Genomic DNA, 14426 nt, shown 5'->3' on the forward strand with positions numbered 1-14426 from the left:
TCCAATGTATCAATTATTTTTTGTTTTTTTATTATTTATTTTTTTATTTTTGGCTTGATGTCGCAACATATGCTTGAAGCTTGTGCGTGGGATATGGAAAATGTAGTGTATGAAAAATGTAATGCCTGACCGGGATTCGAACCCAGCACCTACGGATTAAAGGCCGAGACGCTACCACTCGCGCCACGAAACTGATTATTGAAAAATTAATAAAAATATGTAAATGAAAGACAGAACTATATTCAGCTAATTTTTATACTTACTTTTAACTTATTTTACTTATTGTATAATTTCTTACCAAAGTTATGGAACATTTTATTTCCGTTAGAAAATAACAGCTTTTTTTTATGAATAATTCATTATAACTTCTGCAGGTTTTCTTAAAAATATTGAAACTTTTAGAATAAACCAGAAATTAACAAGGTTTAATATAGTAGAAAACTCAGTTTATTTCTATCTAGTGGCTTTTTGCAAATTTTTTCTTCTTATAAATGAATTAGTAGGATTTGAGTGAATCATGCTCAGACGTAGTTAATAATTTATTTAATAGTCTTAAAATAATAAATAATTAATCAGTATTTTAACTTAAAGTAATCAGATAACGATGAATTCGTAATAAAAATTTATTTAGATTAATAAACGGTAAAGAATGGTAAATTTATTACGATGGTATTAATTTTAATTATTATTTATACTAAGATAAATTAAATTTAAATATCTATTAGAAAATATAATTTAATTTAAATATTATGCTTCATTTTTTAATAGTTTACCGCTGTTATCCTAGTTAGTTTAATTAAAAACCTAAAATTACTTTACGCTATGTAACTATGTAATGATTTTAAAAATGGTAATGATATAATCATTTGGTTTAGAAAGATTAATGAGATAGTATTTGACTGAAAATAATTTATTCATATTTTTTAATTCCTTATATCGTTAAGTGTAGCGATTAAAACATCTATTTTACTGATAAAGTAGATATAATTAATATTAAATGAATACGATATAAAATATAAATTTGAAATTATTAAATCCCATTTGCCGATAAAAATAGAACTGTTAAAAAATAAAATTATCCAAGTAATGTAGATCAACTTTCCCTAACAGTATCCTTAAGGAAGGTCATATATGTCACTCACAATTAACAGACGTCCAGACGTCCTCCCTTAACAAACGATTTCTAATGCACGCTTCACCTCTTTGCTAATTAATTTAAACTCGGTGTAAATCCTTTTTGTTTTTTTATTTATATTCTTTTTCTTCTTTTACATATCTATCATCTCCCCTAGAGCAACAAAAGTAAATTTATTACGTTTACATTATATATTGTCGCGTGTTCGCAGTTTGACAAATATATTAAGAGAAAGAACACGTAAAGATTTTACAAATACAATTTATTACTTTTAAATAACTTATGATGCACAAAATAGTTATTATATTTAAATTTAAATTAATTTAATAGCAATTGAATTATAAATACCAAAACACAATTATGATTTTCTATAAACACCTATAATAGCTAATAGAAGCTAATACTGTTTTAACAGTAAGAAAGCGATAGAAAAATCAGCAAATCCCTATATGCAAGAATTATTCTTTTTTAATGTATATAAAAAGAAGCATTTTTTTCACCTTATAAATGAATAAAGTCACTTTCGGTGAGTTTATATAGAACTCACCGAACTGTTTCTCGTTTTTAACCACTGCCCAAAATGAAACACTAGTGATGCCCTTTTTGCTTGTGTGTTACCACGCATTCACACAGAATTTTCTGGTACACCATGATCGCATTTATCGCAAATATTCGTGTTTATCGTACTCTGAACTCAACTCGTATTTATCACAAACTAAATGAAGTCTTGTCATTCCGGAACAGAATGCAAGGATAACGGAGAATACATATCCCCCCTATTCATCGAAGAACCTGGTAATCAGCCCCTTGACTCTTTTATATTATCTGGAGCTTGTTTAATGGTGGTTATATATTTGTTCCGCTGGTCCTCGGCAGTATTTATACCTCCAAACCTAGTACCTGACCTAATTTTTATTTTGTTTTTTCTATCTTAATATTTAACTATTCATTATCATCCTTTCATTTCCTTTACTGGCTATTATTTTACTTCTACTTACCAACAAAATCAGTTCTTTTTGCAAAAGTAAATCAATAATATTTGTATCAATTGATTCTTAACAGAAAAATGAAAAAAAAAAAAATCATTTTTTGATATTAATTCTTTTTCTTGTCAATAAGTACGGTTTTACAGCATTATTATTTTATTTCCTGTATTACTTCTTCCATATACGTAACGAATAAGATGATAGTCCATTTTTTTATTATTTTCATCACTCCATTCTTTTTCATAATTGTATTATTTTTTATTTTATTCATTTACTTTATTCCACCGTGCAATCGGTATAATAAATAAAATAAAATAAACGTTGCACCATATTCTTGCAAAAATTAAAATTAACCTTTTTTGGTGTATAGTATTTCAACTTTCTTTGACTAATGAACTTAAAAGTTATACGTATTATAAAAATAAATAAATACTTTATTCAGATCACAATTTAATTATACTTTATATTGGTCAAATAATTAATAGTAATAACTAAAAATTAATAATAATAACTAGATTTTTGGAAATTCCGAGTTTAAAGGGTTAAAATGGGGTAACATTAAATTTCACTGTTCTTTGTATTTCTCTGAAAAAGTGAAGACTTCAATTTGATTATTGGTGTTATAATCTTCATGTGAATATCTAAAAACAAATTCTTGATTTTTGGAAGTTCTTAAATATATTTTATTATAATTTTAATATTAATAAATTATATAAATTAAATTAACATTAATAAAGTATTTTCTTTTTATTATTTTAAACACTAATTTTTTACATTTTTGCAGTTTTACGCTCCCGCTATTGCATCATTCTTTATGAGATTTCGTATCATTGTAATAATTCTGATTACATATGTCGCGATCGAAGCCGCGACAGGAAATCAAAACCCTGTAGTGCATCCTGTACTGACCAAGTTGTTGCTTTAAAAGAAACTACAATACTCTGATAGTTTTTATAAATTGAACAGACTTTAATTTTTATTTGTTAATTTATTCTCACAAGCATGAGTTTAATGAACACATGGGGTTGTAGGGGGCAGACGCCCGTGGCTAGACGAGAACATGAGACCGGCTAAACATCCCCTGACTATGACAGGAAACACAAGTAACTATATAGTGCGGGTGAAACCGCAACGGGAATGTTAATATATATATAATGCATTGTACATTAATTTTTATCCTGGCGTGAATGTGTGTAAGCACGTGTGCCCTAGTTACTGTATTCATTTGCTCTATTCATATTGAAAGCATTTGATTTACTAATTCATAATTATTATTGAATGTTTAAATTTTATTGTAATTTTACTGGTAATTGCAGTATTTTCCTTTCAGTTGTAGCAACACAGAATTTAGTACATCAAAAAATTGTATAAATCAGAGAAATTATAACTTAATTAAATGTATTTCCGATTTATTTGTTTCATTTAATGGAATATTTAATTATAAATTTTATCCCTTTCCCTTTTATTGATTTTATAGACAACAAATATTTTCATTCTATCAGGATGTTATTGAATAATATTTTTAACACTTTTTCAATCAACCTTATTTGAAGAAAGATATCCCCATTCGTTTGGGTTCAGAAACATAATATTTTACGTTTGGCGTAAAATAGCATTGTGAAATGGATAATTAAGACATAAATCTTTTAAACCAAAATTGTAGAGAATTTGATTCGGAGTAAAATGTAAGAAATAATCATTTTCAGATGTTAAATATGTATAAACATTTCGAGTTTTATTAAAATCAAAACATATCAAACGTGGAAGATTTAAACAAAATTCAACAAAATAGTTGGAAAACTTAGAATAATAAAATGATACATTCTTCATATTTCATAAAGCCATAACTCACTTTGATATCAAACTCTTTACGTTGTTTCCAAGTCTCTTTTTTTATTTATTAAGACATTAAGATATAATAAATCTTTTGTACAGTTTTTTCTCACCAAAAACTATTTGTCTCTTATTTTTATTATTTTATAATATAACTATTATATTAATTTTTATTATTATAACTATTATTTTGTTTGTCTTTATTTTAATGCTACTTGTTTTTATTTATTTGGTAAGTTTTATTGAAACTGTAACTACTGATTTCATTTGCCACCTTAGGCCGTTTCATTTTTCTTTTGTTTTATTTTACTGTAAGGTATCAATATCGAAAAAAATTATTTTTCAGAGGTTCAAAAAATTATTTCCATTTATCACTTCAAATTAATTTTTTATTTATTGGTTAGTTACTAATAAAAAAACTTTAAAATTATGTAACTTTATTACATATTTTTTAACTTTAATATTTTTGTTGTGTTGTATACATTTTTTTAAATTGTGATATATATTATAATAAATGATCAAATAAGTAATTTATTTTTAATTTTTTTTTCATTATTTTAATGATTTTTTTCCTATATAACCATTTTTAAATTATTATAAAATTTTCTTTATTATTTTACAGATATGTTACATTAAAATGTATTCATTTGTAAAGTAGAATAAACGCCTTGGTCAGGTTTTTGGCTTGATTCCAGTTACCTCAAAGTAAAGGAAGCAAAAACAAAACAGTATTTAAATGGCTTATAAGGCTTTGTGTTACACACGAATGGTTCACAATGCTTTCTCCTGTATTCTACAATCGAGACAGCTTAGTGAATGAAATAGCGTTGTTACTGTTATGTGTAAAATAGAGGGGGCCGCCACCATTATGCCCCTTCATCTTATTTTATTATAACTTTCTTACGACTTACGTTCTTATCTTCCCTTTTTCTTTATTTCGTATAATTTTTTACATCTTTCTTCTTCTTTTTATTATTATTTTCCGGTTACTTTTTCCATCGGAAGCTACAAAATATAATAACGATCAAATATTATATAGTCTTATCTGAAAATTTTCGTTTTCTTTAATATCACCCGGTTCTACAACTTTCATGTCTTTTAAGAAAATAGTTTCGAATAATAGTTTTCTAAACAACATATTTTTGTCGAATATTGTACCCGATGCAATCTGGTCAATTTGCTAAATGCTTATCAAACAGTAAAAAAACTAAAACTTGATCTTTTCCATTAACAGGCAAAATTTCAAAATTTAAGTAAAAATCTCTAAACATATCTCTCTTCAATTAGATAACTACCAGAATGATGTAATCTATTTTTTCTATTGTTTTGTTAGCATTTTCAGATTGAAGAGTAGGAGATTTTATAAAATTTAATGTAAACAAAATTTTATGTGTATAATGCATGTGATGAAATATGGTTCTTTACCTTTTTGAATTTATTCGGAGACAACAGTTCTGATGATAATTTTTATAAAAATAATAAATATTATTGCACAGTACCTTCATATGGAATTTGTGCATCAGTTATACAGTATTGCAATTATAATATATTTATATTAAGTAAACAGTAACGTTAAAAGATTAACGGTGTAGAAAATATACGAATTTTCAATACCAATTCTAAGAATTGAAAAACTAAAATGCATATTTGCACTTTCAGTTAGTAAAACTTTTTCTATTAATGGAATAAATTAGAAAATGATGAATTACTTTATAATAATTAAGTGCATTTTCAAGCGTTTTTTTCTGTAGAGGAGTAATAAAAATATGTTTTATTTCCAAAATAAGTCAAAATGATGAAACAGTTTAAATTTTAGGAAATTTTATTCACAACTAATACGTGTTACAACATTTTGTATGTTGAAAAACAATGAAAAAATTAGTTATAAGTTTGAGCATTACAAATTTTTTTGCATATACTTGCACAAATAGACGTGTGCGCGTAAGTGTTTTTGTTTCTTGAATGTTCTTGCAGAAGATTTTATGAAAATTTCCGATTGCAACAATCCTTTTTTTCATTATATTTAAAAATTTACTAAAAAAAAAAGTTAATAATGATAGGTTAACAAAACTAAATCCTATCACGAAGTCAGTTTTTTTTTTTTTTTGTTAAAATGAATTATGCCTTTCAAATATCTATTTCAATGACACTTCGAAATTTTTTATTCTCTGTCATAACTTTTCTTATGTTTTAAAATAAAATTTACAATCCGTTACACTACTACAGAAATTATAAGTAAATATGATCACACACACAAACATATGTAGAAAGGCTTCCATCAAAGCTCCTCAAAAACTAATATAAAATAAAAAATAAATAAAATAGAAACGCATATATAGAAATAAATTTTTTTAAATATTATATTCTGTACGAGTATATTCTTATACGCGTACAGAACATTTAATATAATTACACATGTAAAGTTAGGTCAAAGAACAAAGCCACTGGTAGTTCAGTACAAAACAAAAATGAATTCATAAAAAAGAGAAACAAATGAAAATAATATTAATAACGAAAGAATAATAACAAAAATTGAACGAAGTGAAATAATGACTTGATGGGTAACACTCAATTCATGCAGCTCTACTTCAAAACACGTAAAATCACCAAGGTCCAACACGTGCAGTTGTTTTATCATTCTAATGTCTTTACCATTGTCTAGAAGGTTAATAATTAAATAGTTCACGTGGTTGTATAGCCACAATTTATGTTTTCGAACATACGGTAAACCCAGATAATCGTGGATTTCACTATTTCTTTCAAGGCGTCTCTATGATATTCCTCAATAATTTCTTTTGGAATCGCTGTATAATCAATCTGTAACTTTATCGTTCTTGCTTACCCTAAAGTTGAATTCTGTAGGTCCAAATTGGTTTCAGGCTCGTCGTGAACAATAATTGTTGGATACTGAAAGGTGTGATATCTCGCTCTGCAACCTTTCGTCAAATTTAATATCCGGTTGGTTTCTTTCTCTCTTCTTACATGGACTTCCATTTCAGACGATGATCAAGTTGATGACCAAGGGGTACCGTACACTTTTACTATCTGGTACGAGAAGGCCCTCTAGATAGACCCGTGGGCAGTCTCTTCGCCTCATTGTTAATGCTATATGACTTGACGTCGCTTGATTGACATTAATCTTAACATAACTTAACTAAAAGTTACGTAACCGACAATTTTAAAATCTAAGTTGACCTTTATGTTGACTAGATTATATATTCTGGCAATTGCGTGGTTCTGAAATAATCACTAGTACATATGATCAAGCAGCAATCCTACCTTTCATATGGCTTAAAAAAGTTCAAATTTTTGTATTCTATTCGGAAAAAATTTCCGTTTACTGGATTTACTCTTCAGAAATCCATTTTTATCTCTAACCTTTTCTAAGTTTTGAGGATCAAGTAAATTTCCCCGTTCTATTTTTAAAAGATTCGAATTCTTTTTCAATAAATTTTTGTCTATTCTAGAAAGATGACCGTAAAACATTAATATTTTCTTTCTTATGGAAACGGAAAATTTTTCGGTCTTTAGTATATTTCATTATTATTATGTATTCTTCAAAACTGGTTTTGTTGCAGATCCTAATCTTTTCCTTACAATTTTTCTTTGTCGTTTAATAATTTTTCTATTTCTACTTTGCTGTTTAGGCTTAAACATTTTGATGCGTAATAAATTTGGGGTACAATTATTGGGGTATGTCTTCTTTACTGTTTTTATGGAAAGGCTTTTTTTGTAGAAGATCCATTAAATTATTCCGTATGCTTTCTCCCTTTACCAATCCTCTCTGTTTTAGGTAAGTCTTTTTTTGGATCATATTTCTTAAATATTTAAATTGTTCAGCTCTTTGGTTTCTTCCAAAGCCCGAGTTTAATGAATTCGGTGAATTTTTCTTTTATTCATCAAATTAGTATTTTCTGTAAAAATTTGTAATTGGCTTTTTCCGCTATTTTTTGGGGGGGGGGCAAGATTAGGTTTAATTTCTGCCGATTCAATTTTTTTGATTCAGTTTATTATCGTTCTTAGAATTACGGGACGAAATTTTAATTCTTCTAATTTAAGATTTTAAAGTTTTATTATTTTTTTCTAAAATCGTCTTGAAAAGAGTCTGTGAAATTCCGTTTAATTGTCTGGCTCTAGGTTTGATCAGAAATGGTTTAACTATTTTACTAGTGAACTAAATTTTGAAATAGGTCCGTCAAAGTTCGTTGAATTAGTTTTCTGATTTTAGGATCGACTCCGAATTCTTTTTGAGTGTTAAATAATGTTTTTATATCTATAGAACCTCAGGTTCTCTTAAAATCCTTTTTATCCAATTTTTTGACCCTGTTAAGGCGATTTTGGATACAGCTTAATAAGGGACTGGTAGAAGGAAAATTCCCGATAATTATTTACGTTAATTTTATTTCCTGTTATGTAAGGCATGAATTGTGGTAGTTTTCCAATTTATGAAAATTTTTTTCTCATCCCATAATATTAAGAAGATTGAATATAGATTTTTCAATTGAATTTGGTTCCGCTAGTTTTAACAATTCAGCAGTTAATTAATAAATTTTCTTCAGAGACTTTATTATTTTTTAAGGATTTGAGTTTTTTGTTGGTTTTTTTTAATAATATTATTATGTTATACATGTCAGTGAAGCACATACCAACTGAGAAACATATCTTTCTTAGTAGAAATGAAACCCTCTGATATTCCACGACGATGGTCATGGAACATCACAGGGTTTGTAATAGGAAAATTATAGACGATTTGGCGTGTCTATTAAGTTTTGTTTCGTGTGTTATTGCAATATATAATGTTATTAGTTTTGTATTTCGGATTATTATCTACCATATTGTTAAAATTTCACGTGGATTAGAAGGCTTATTCAGAAAGTCAGTGTGGTTGAATTATATATTAGGATTCTAACTTCTGTCATAGAAGCCACACATAGTTTATTAATCCTTAGTGAATAATAATTAATAACTAAATACTCCACTTTTGTATTTGAAATAGTTGAAAGAGACGTGTGACATATTAATACTGTTATTATAAACTAAGAAACAAATAGTTCAATTTAGAAACTGTGACATGTAACCGCAAATTTACAGGCTCTGAAACCTATGACTATAGATGCTGATTTAACTTAAACAATTATAATGTAAAGTAAGTTAGACTGTTTAGAAAATTAATTTCCAGAAAATTATTCATCTAAGAAGTTAAAATTTCTGCTAAAGGTTTCGACCGATATTAATCCAGGAATTAATAATTCCTGGATTATTAAATATATGTCACTGAAAAAAATCCTAGAAAAAAGAAACATAAATGATGTCAAGAAATGTTTCAGTTTTTAATAATAATCTGTCTTCCCATACTGAGTTATTAAAATGATGTAATTTTTAAGATTTTCTTTTCTTTTAATGATTGAATGACTATGAATTTTATGAAAACCCTTATTGAATTCTATGAAAACCCTGAACGTCTAATCGTTTCATTTAGTCAAGGTTAAATCCCTTTTTTATAATAGGGAAATCGCTTTTTCATGTTATTAATCGTCTCAGGGGTGCCACCAAATTTCGTTAAGCAACAGTCACTGAGATTTTTATCATTCTTTTTATTATCTGCGTCATTTTTTTGTCCCACAATATTTATCGATTTAAATTTTTTTTTTTATCATTGATTATTAGTGCAATAATGATAGTTTTAATAATACTTGCATTTAGAAGTAAATATCCAAAAATTAAAATGTTCTAAAGTGAATTTTTATATCAAAAACGATAAAAAGTAGGAATTCTATATAATAAATATATATGTTGGCCGCTATATTGAAATCTAAATGGGGTGGGGCAGAAGTAACTCAGTCATTTTGATCATTAATAAAACAAAAAAAAAATTAATAGTTACACGAAAAATATTTTTATTACTGAAAAGCAGATATGAGCAGTTTTTTTAATTAGGTTTCAAAAGTTACGTCACTTAAATAACGACCGTCATTGGCGATATACTATGATTATCCAGTACTCTTCGATACATCTCCAGGAGAATCCCACAGCGATTTCTTGCCGTATCACATTATTTAGATGAGAACGATAAAAACCTTCTTCTTTTAAATATCCTCAAAGAAAGAAATCACGTGGGGTCAATTCGGGTGAGCAAGAGGGCCACTCCACGTCAGCTCATAAAAAAATTAAATGATCCGGAAATATTTCTCTTAAAACTGCGAGCGAACGCCAATAAGTTGAGCTATGACTTCAGCTAGCTGAAACCACGCATCTTTTGAATTTTTAAGTCCGACTAATCTGGACAGCAGAAAGGTCTGAATCATCTCTATATATTGGTTTGAGTTTACGGTAGTTTCAACACCGTTTTCCTAAAAAAAATAATTCCCAAATTTGACCTACTGCAAACCAAACAGTAACGTGAGGATTGTACTGTAGTTCTTGGTGCAGTTTACGAGGATTACTCTTGGCCTAATTACGAAGCTACTGTTTGTTGAAGCTAACGCAGAGATAAAACTGTGCTTCGTCACTAAAAGGACAGTAGCTGCATGGGGGAGCTACTGAAGATTTTTCCACAAAGATTTACGATTGAACCAATCTTATTTAATTTTTTGTCATCACCATTTAATAGGAACGCATTTGAAGATCTGTATGGAGAATTCTTACACTCCGAGCAGAAATCTTGTACAATTGCATGTTTGCGTGCGGAACAATTTGAAATCGTTTTATGGATATTTTCTGGTATTGTAACACTTCGACCTCAACCAAGTGGTTTTTTTTTCAATGTCGATCTTATGGCAGAAGACTAGAAATTAATCGCAAAATCGTTTTTTTATCTGGAACAGTGGTATGTCAACCGAGACCGAAGCGTTTGCAAAAGGTTCTCTGCATCACCTTAACAGATTCATTGTTTCTAAAAAAAATAATGCTTCAATAACGAAACAACGTTAATCACACGTTCAAATCATGGTGGTAACTAAAAATGGCAGGATCGCTGCGAAATAAAAATAACGCGCTGCTTTCGGTATCCTTATTGCAGACTATGCAAGAATCTTTAAAAATATGGGAGTTATCTTTGCCTAGAGGTGAACTGGAAAATTCAAATGTCTTTTTGTAATACTTAGTGAAAAATATGAAAAAGTTCCCTGTTCAAAGCTTTTTTCTACACTTTTTTTACACTTTCAGAAATACTAATAGTGGCAAACTTAGATGAAAAGTCTTATACTAGTAGAAACTTACTTACGCAGGTGAAAATTTAATAACGTAGTATTCGAAATAGTTTGCATAAGCAATTAACATTTATACTTAGATATAAAAGTGTTTCATTTCAGCCCTTCTTTATGTCAAAGTTTCCAGGACGTTGATATTGTATTTAAAAACTGATTAGCAGAGACTACCTACATCCCTTTCAATTGTAATAGACAAATAAGAGTAAATATTAAAATTTTTTTATTAATTTGTTTGTTTTTATTATTTAAATTAAACATTTATTTCTTACACAGAAAAGTTTTACTTATTTTTTCTTATAAATTAGAATTACCATATTCACATTGTTAAATTAACTCTATTATTCCAAGATAGCGGCCAGCTTCTTTTTTTTTAATACAGAAACCCGTAATTTTTAATAATTTTCGTTGTAAAATATCATGTAGAACTTTTAGGTAGATTTCAAAAGAAAGATACCTATTGTAATGGGTATCATGATTCGAATTCTGGAAAATTTCGACTTATCTTCGCGTTTCACATCCCCCAGACTCCAAAATCACCATCAGTCCAAAGTTTTTTAATATACACACACACACACACATATATATATATATATCACTTTCTTGGGGACTGCCGTAATTTTGCGCCGATCACTTTCAAATTAATACATAAAATATAATGACCCAAAATTTCGGTTGAGTTCGTTAATGGGTGAATTCGATTTATAGGGGTGGAAATGGGAGGGCTTTTCGAATAAATAAAATATCGCTGTAACTTTCTTATTAAGTAAGATATCGAATTTGTTTAAAGTTCCTACTATTCTTTGGATAAGGTCCTAAAACTTATTTTAGAAAAGTTTTTTAATATCACTAACCATTGGCCCAGGGGGTGGAAAAAATGGTTTTCCGAAGACAAACAAATTATACCTCCCTTACTTAATAGGCACAGTATCGAATCGGTTTAAAGTGGTCGTTAGTCCTCTAAACATTACATATAACTTTTGCCTGAAACAGTTTTTGACATGACCAACCCTTACGGCAAGGGATGACTAAAATGTTACTGGAATTGTAAGAACGTGCGGCTTGTCGTATGCTAAACATACGAAACTTTTTTCAGATGCAAACATTATCGTATTGAGTAAATTTGAAGTTTTTCTTAACTTTAAGGTGGAAATAATTTTATCCCGTACTTAGCACTGGTGAAATCTACCTCCACCTTCTGGCGTACCGAAAGGGATTTTTTATTTTTCTTTAATCAATCAGTTCAGAAACTAAAATAAAAAAAAAGTGATGCTATAAACTTATATTCAACGTTTATGTTAACTGTTCAAATGGAGATCAAGGAGAGCTCCTGAAATGTTGAATTTTGAAAAATATTTACGAATAAAAGTCTTAAAGTTATTTTCCCTATTAGTAAATTACATAAAAAAATGAGTTACGAAGAAAACAGTTAACTAGCCACCATATTTCCTTGTAAAAGCAATTACTTTTATACGGATTTGATACTAGATCGTGGATACAGGTGCTGTTGGGTGGATAGGTTTCAATTAACCACACATCGCAGGAATGGTTGGCCTGAGACTGTACAAGTCTACACTTCATTTACATTCATATATATCACCCACATTCATCCTCTGAAGTAATATCTTACGGTGGTTCCGGAGGCTAAATAGAAAGAGAGAGAGAGAGAGAGGTATCCACCACATTGATTGTTTCTACATTTCAAAGAAGTTCGTTTGATCGTTTCTTTTATTTTTGGTTTAATTTTTGTCTTCAATTATCCATTATTCCATTATCGTTTGTTTAGTCAGAAATGGAGGATATTGAAACATATTTGTCGCTTTTTCCATTAGAATTTAGCCTCTAACATGGTAGCTGATTTGCCCAAGATTGAAATAGATGTTAATTGTTAGATGAAATTGATTTTAATTTTTTATTGCTCTGGTTTGGGGTAAAGTTATACACCGATCAAGGAGTTCCATTGTAATAGGAACAGTATATTATTAAATCACAGCTACATTTTGAATCTTCATCTTTAATCAGCATAAAGTGCACTACGAAGTGATTTACAGCATTCAGTAAATACCTTGACATTCCTATTCTTTACTACTTTCTACTTTAAAATACGCATTCACTTTTTTATTTTTTCTTCTACAATCACTACCTTCACTAAATCTCTCTCACAAATCCCGTCTTGCTATAGCAGTCTGATTGCCCATCCGGACTTTTTAGGGTGGTAGTCGAGCTTTCCTTTCGGTGAGAGACGTGACCTGTGTGTCCAACTTGGCAGAGTTTGTAGTGTCTTGCTTTCTCCGTCTACACCAATTATGCCTTCCTTCATTCTTAGCTCAGTGATAGCCAGATGCTGATCTATCTTACTTCAAACAGCAATAATTAACTTCCTTCATAAGCGTTCTAGTTTTTTCTTGATTCCCACTTATTGTTAATTTTATACTGGTCATTTCTAGTTTAATATAATTACATGATATATTTCAAAATATTTGCGAAAGGAAATATAAACAGTATTATACTTTATCCTATAAGCAAAGTTAACGATTCAAAATACTAAACTGGTCCTATCTTTAACAAATTATATTTGAAGTTTTTTACTCACTTTTATTTTAATGTCTACTTGCTGGCGTAATATATTAGCATTATTTGATAAACCGTTATACTTATTAACAGGTTATTCGTTAAAACTATGGATTTAAAATGTATAAAATATTATTATTTCTGATTATTGGATGTAGTAATACAAATAATTTTAGATCTATTATTTCCGATGATTGAATGTAATATTATAAATAATTATAGATCTAACACTTAATTTTTTGATAAAAATTAGAAACAATATTTTATTATACGAGTAGGTTCTTGACTAAATTGATTATTAATTTATCAGGTGAAATTTTATTAAAAACCACCAATTTTTTTCTGTTGAAATATAGTGAAAACCAATATTGTTAAATTCTAATAAAAACCGGAGAAAAGTTGGACATTTCTTTGAAGCTAAAAAATATTACATTATTATGTAGATTTTTTTTCAAATTATGGATAAATATATTTTAAAAAATACGATCTTTTAAAAGTTAATGTTTTGAAAAAAATGTTTAAATATAATAGAATTATATTCTATTTTACACAAAAGATTCTAAAAAAAATCACAACATATTTTTAAATGAAGGAAAAAATTAAAAGTAGTTAAAAAAATCCATTCATATCATGAATGGATTGTAGATTACGCTGTAATTATCATTACAGCTTAAAAACTTATAATCACAAAATAAA

Source organism: Lycorma delicatula, chromosome 5 (genome assembly GCF_047948215.1).
Source record: "Lycorma delicatula isolate Av1 chromosome 5, ASM4794821v1, whole genome shotgun sequence".
Taxonomy (NCBI): domain Eukaryota; kingdom Metazoa; phylum Arthropoda; class Insecta; order Hemiptera; family Fulgoridae; genus Lycorma; species Lycorma delicatula.